Here is a 6683-nt window from a genome sequence, read left to right as displayed (position 1 = left end):
AGCCGAGCAGTGTCAGGATGGGGTAGCTCTCTGCTCCAACCCACCCCCCTGCTCCTCCCCCCCATCTTTGGACTCTGCTTAGCTCTCCACAGATCTGGAAGCCAAGCAGCACTGGCACTGGGGAGCTCTCTGCTTCCCTGCCTAGCCAGGGGCTGGCTGGGAGCTGTCCTGCTTCTGGGGCAGCTCCCAGCCAGCTCCCAGAAATTCCCGAGCAGCTGGGGGCAGGCTGGGAACTTCTCCAGAAATGGGACAGCTCCTGGCCAGACCCTGGTTGTGCAGGGAAGCCCCACTGGGCACAGGGTTTGTTGCCATGTGCACAGGGCCAGGAGAGCTCTGCAGCACCAGCAGTCTCCCGGCCCCATGCACAGCAAGACCCCTTCTGATGTGCATTGGGCCAAGAGACAGCTGCCGCTGCAGGTGGCTGAGCTCTTCTGGTCCCATGCGCACCAGGACCAGCCCTCATGCTCCCTGCCTACTCCCCAGCTAGTATCCCGGGGGATCCTGGAGCTCACCCTGGCTGCTGCAGGGGGCCAGAACAGGATAGGAGTAGCCCTATACTGGGCTGCTCCCAACAAGGAGCACATGTAGACATGCTCCCAGGGAAGGCCGGCCAGTAAGCTTTTATAATAATAATAGCATATGTAGATGTGCCCTATGACTGCATCCAGATGTGCATGGACTTTTGGTTCCCCACAGACAACTAGCAGCGGCACACCTTGTGCCGCCGCTAGTTGTCCCTGGGGAATTCCCGTGCCACACACACACAGGTGCATAGCAAGTTACCCCAGATGGGGTAGAGGAGTTTGGGGCCAGCTCAGTGCTGGCCCCAATAGCCCTTACCTGGAGTCCTGGGTATTTCCCACGGCTGCAGCAGTGGTGATCCTGCTGCGCAAAGCCTACCAGGCAACTAAATGCAACTCCGGTTGGCCAGGCTCCGACTTCGGGGGGACACTGCATGCTGCCACTGCATGCACACCTCCACTTTTTTGGCTGAAGCATGCTCCGTGCTGCTCCCTTGTATGCGTCTGCAGCACCATGTACCGCACGGCCATGCTCACCCAGATGTGGCCTCTAAGTGTAAATCTGCTGCTCTTTTGTGTCTGAGACTGAAGTCACAGTCTGGCTCACCACTGCATCACCCCATCTCTCCCTCTGAAAAATCTCCACTGAAATTCCCCCACCCCAAGCAGATCCACAGCTCTCACTTAGGATAATTTTGCAGCCCTTTTCTGCTACTGCAGCAGCGCAGCAAACTAGCATGTGGGGCAGGATCTTGTCCTCTGATATCAAACGACACTCCTGGAAATATGGAGAAATTCCAGATTTCAATCAAGTTTCTCCAACCAATATTTTTGATAACATCTGAGCCCCTGTTTCAAACTCTAGAATAAAGGGAGCATTTTATGGCTGGAGGCTCCCTGATAAGAAAAAATTTGTAGGGTATTAGTTCAGATGAAACTAGCCAAATTCCTGAGGCAGCAACTTTGGCACATTAGCCAGAGACTTTCCTATGTTGGAAACAGGGCTATGCAGATGTTACAGGTCCAGGTCTCAGGCTTATTATAAAATAGTTCTATTACAGAAGTCACTTCCACCCAGCAGCAACTTTTGGTGTAGGTGTATAACACACATTGCCTCCAAGGTACTATCGCTTAGGGGAGATAAGCAAAGAGTATATGTATAGTTCCCAAACTCCATCACAGCAAAGAGAAATCAAGTAGCACTATGGGAAATGCAGGGGAGCTAAGCCGCTGTGACAGTACACAATGCTGAAGATGACACTGTAAGCAGAGCACTTATCATAAACCGCTTGATCATATCTGGTAAAAATCTCAGTGGAAACAAACGTCTCTTGTCTGATGTCCTTAGAGACAGTAAGCATAAGGGGGCAAGGAGATCTCTCCCTATCATCTAGTCAGCAGAGTTATGCTGATTTCCAGGAGCTGACGCCCAGTGCTTCCATGCCACTAGAAACAAAAAGTATTTACTTGGATTCGTTTCTGGGCATGTGCAGACAAAATGAGGGGCGTGTGTGCATGACACTTTAAAGCGGGCTAAATGTTTTTGCGCTGCTTTAATGGTGTCGGTGTTTGCACGCCTCAGTGGCATATTGCACATTAATTGCAGCCACTGTAGGAAATAGTGGCTCAGTGTGCTTTAAATGACTCAGGGCGCAGCAAACTAGAATTCCGAGGAGGAGTGTTAGTTTGCTGCCCTACAGCCATGAAGTGAAGCACTGAGCTCCATGGCTCTGCAGGAAGCCTGGCAGCAGCCCGGGAAAGCAGGCTCTGCCCAAGAAAAACGGTAAGCAGTGAGCCTCATCTCCTCCCTTTTCCCCTGGAGCCTGCCTGAGCTGCACAGGGGCCCGGTGCTTCCCTCTATGGCAGCTTGCCCTTCCCTCCCCTCCCCGCCACCGGAGAGGCAGGTAAGTCAGTGGGGTGTGCCCATGACACAGGGGTTTAATCAGCTTCAATTAAACTCCTCCCCACCGCTTCAATTTAGGGCCCCCCATTTCGTCTACACGTGCCCTCTCGCATCAGTTTTACACCACTGTAATGGTCTTTGCTCACAATTTGAGAGACCAGAATAGGGTCGCTACCTGCTCCTTGTCCTAGTCAAGTGCCAGTTTTTAGAAATAATCATCTCCTAAACTATGTGAAACCATTCCTACCCCACCCAATTACAGTCAAACATTTGAAAGTAGTTCACAGGAAAGGGGTCCACACTATGACTGCCGCAATCTAGGGGTGCTCAGGACTTGAGGCATCTAAATGTAGCAAGAAAGATGTCCCTAGAGCGATGCAATACTTGTCTTTCTAAAATACCCTTCAGCCAAAGTCCTCTAACAGTTTTATAGCACCTCACCCCATCCACGTGAGGAGATATGTTCCCCCCACAACTGAAATGCAGTTATTTCTGAGGTGGTTGCTGGCGGCTGTTAACAGCAGATAATGCAGGTAGGGATGAAGACCACATCCATGCAGGGAGATATTGGCAGGTACAATACAGTTACCTGAGTTGCAGGGGGTTTTGCAATATCTTTAGAGCAACTATGTAGTTGGGAGAGATGCTGAACTGTTGAAATGTTGTTCTATGTTATTAATGTTAAATTTCATGGTGCTACTAATGACCACAAAAAGCAAGCTTTTACAACTCATTTAGGCACCACCTGCTGATCCACCAGCCCTGTTTTCTTTCATATCTAGTCTCCTGCAAAATTTCTATTCAAATATTGGTCCAAGACCCTCCTGCTTACCGTGAAAAAAACAGCAGGATCTCAGTGCAAGGCAGCTGGGGTACAGGTTATCTTGAGAGTACCAAGTGTACCGAGTCACATTATCCACTATCTAGGGAGACTTTCATTTATGAGTAGTAGGTTCATTTGCCTTTGCATGCAGCGGTTTCCCCATCCTATGGAAGGTTTATCAGAACAAGAACTCTGTATTAATGTATCTTCCAGTACACATAAGTGTTTGAAGAACAGACAGAGAATCAATGCATTGCACAGGTTGAAAAAACTAAATAGGTTGTTTACGGATAATATTTTCAGCATGGTTAAAAAAGGCAGCAGCTACATCTTGTGGAAACATGTGGGAATGCAGTTTTGGTCCCATCCAACTGTGAAATGTAGAAAGATTCATCTCAGTAGCTAATACCTGGAGAATATTTAACTTAAATAATTAAAATATCCAAATCCTCTTTCTGTGGATAATTTGCTGGCCAATGCCATCAGCCTGGCATGTCCAAGGGCCTTGAATTCATTTAGAAAAGGAAACCAAAATTAATAGTGATGGAGTCTGAACAGATTGCCTCACAACAGCTTTAAATACTACCTGTTCAGTGCTAGCCTCTGCAATGGAAGCTGAAGATCCATGAAGCCCCCAGAGCTGTATACGCAAGCAGTTCATGCTCCTGCCTTGGTTAAAAAGAAGAAAAAAAAAAATCACAGCTGATGACAAACAGTTGCTTATCAGCACCTGGAGTTCCTCAAGATATGTTGTCCACATGCATCTCTCCTTTAGCTCTGACTGGAAACATTTTGCATTAACAGGACCCCACAGAGTATACACTAGCTTCACTCCTCATCAAGCCAACAGGATAAAAGGGCAGCACACTCTTCCATCTCGTTCCCCCCTCCAATGCAGGGTGCGATTCATTTAGACTCCAGCGAAGAGGAAAAGGAGGGTGAGACTCAAATGTGCAATACATCTCACAGACATCCAAAATGTTTGCTCTTCTGCATAACTGTCCATGTTCACATGCTTACTTGTAGGTCACTCCAGAGCAATATTTACATATCCAAAAATGCCTTCCGTCCCCTCAAGGAAACAGCAATTATAGGACTGCTCTGCCAGTTGTAGTACTTGCTCTAGCAGCTTCCACAATGGCACGTTTTTGAAGGGATAGATGGAGTTTCAGGTGGCTTCTCTGCAGATGTCACTTATGGGGACATTACACAGGGATGCTAAGGAAATAGCCTGGGTTTTGCCCTTATTCACCATCTCATAAGTTTTCTACGGCCCAAAATACAGCAGACCAATGAGTAGATAAGGGCAAGTTCATGCTTGTCCCTGCCTGGATGATTCTTTATTCCCACTGCTCAGCCCCTCTGCAAGGAGGTAAGCACTGTAATATATAGTTTTGAAATTGGGTGCCACTCGATTCACAGAAGCTACGGAGGGGTGCCTCAAGTCCAAAAAGGTTGAAAACTGCTGCAGTAGGCAATATTTGGACTGGCATTGCTGCACCTTCAGATCTTGTCCACTGGAAGGTCCAGACTTTCTGAACAGCTTAGTCCTATGGAAGTAGTAGCCCACGCTCTGTAAATGTCCAGCAAGTGCAATGAAAACATTTCATTTGCTACCCTAAATGAAAGTGTATGAGGAGCTCAAGGAGCTTCAGGTGAGTCAGGAAGCTCCTGTACACCTCCTCCACTGTAGAAATAGCAACACTATTTTTGGTTCTATAATCTTTCATGAGGTACAGAACACCAGGAGAATCCTGCATCATGCTTAGAGACTGTATAAAGTTTCTATAAAGTCCACACAAGGTAGGAGTCTCACCTGACGAAGCAGGGAAGACTAGCAAGAACTTTGAGTTGCATAGGAGCTTGTGCCTTGCTGGTTTTTACCATTCAAATCACCCGTACTCCTACTTTCATTTGATCTGTTTGAACGCTAGAACTCAGGCAGTTACCAGGCGAGTATCAGAAGCACCCCAATTCTTGGCTCAACTACTTTGAGATAGATAATCGGCTACAGCTCATCAGCCCAGAACCCTTCACAAGAGTACTATGGGTAAGGGACTAGGCAGCCACAAGTTGTGCATATTTATTATTTTAGAAAAAGCAAATGAAAGTGTACACCAATTGCTCATTCCATTGAATTCTCCAGTTAGATATCTGAAACCTACTCATTCCACATTACCAGACAAGGCTAATGATTTATATTTATTGCAAGTGTCATAGATTTGATTTGAACCCAGACCTTTCACACCTGCAGGTAGAGGCCCATGAGGTAATGCAACAAGGCACCTGGCCAGATCTGAGCCCCATCAGCCTGGGTCCTCCTGCAAGGTTTTTAGTGGGAGAGCAGGAGCCCAGGTGACAGCAACAGAAACCACAGCCATGATTGGAAGGCTCTAGCTTCCTGCAGGCCCTTGGTCCCATCAGTGGCCAAGTTCATGGATGACACCAAGTTATGGGGGAGCATGGGCATGCTTGAAGATAGGTTAGTTACAGACAGATCTAGACAGGCTGGCAAGTTGGGCAGATCAAAACCTGGTGAAGTTCAACATCGAGAAATGTAAAGTGATCCACCTCAGGACGAGCACCCCCAACACACCTACAGGCTTGGCGGCACCAAACTGACTAGCACCACAAATGAAAGGGACCTGGGAGTAATAATAGACCACAGTATGAATATGAGCCAGCAGTGCGATGCTGTAGCCAGCAGGGCAAATAATACTCTGGTATGCATCAACCAATGCATCTCCAGCAAAACCAAGGCGATTCTTCTTCTGCTCTATTCAGCACTGGTGAGACCGCAGCTGGAGTACTGCATCCAGTTCTGGGCACCACACTTAAACAAGGACGTGGACAAGCTTGAGAGAGTCCAGAGAAGAGCCACCCATATGATAAGTCTTACACAGCAAGCCATGTGAGGAAAGGCTGAGGGATCTGTGACTCTTCAGCCTCAGGAAAAGAAGGCTGAGAAGGGACCTGGTAGCAGCTTACCACTACACTAGGGGAGTACATCAATGGCTCGATAAGAAGCTGTTCACCAGGGCACCTGAGGGGAAAACCAGGAGTAATGGCCACAAACTCCTGGAAGATCGATTCATGCTCAACATTAGGAAAAACTTCAGTCAGGGTGTCCAGACTGTAGAATAAGATCCCAAATCTTCAACAGGAGACTAGACAGTCACCTTGCTGGGGTTATCTGACCCCCAGTTATCTTTTCTGCTGGTACAGGGGACTGGACCCAATGATCTTCTGAGGTCCTTTCCCGCCTTACAATCTATGAATGGCATTACTAGCTGAAGCTGTTTAGAATCCTCTTGCTCCATTGCCAGTTAAAGCTTGTTACTGCCTTAGATCTCTTGGCCTGGATTGACTGCTTGCTCTGACTGACAGTGACCCTCTCTAGACCCTCAACATGACCTTGGCTTTACTCTGGTGAGCA

Source organism: Alligator mississippiensis, chromosome 2 (assembly GCF_030867095.1).
Source record: "Alligator mississippiensis isolate rAllMis1 chromosome 2, rAllMis1, whole genome shotgun sequence".
Taxonomy (NCBI): Eukaryota; Metazoa; Chordata; order Crocodylia; family Alligatoridae; genus Alligator; species Alligator mississippiensis.
Note: the sequence above shows the minus strand (reverse complement) of the source record.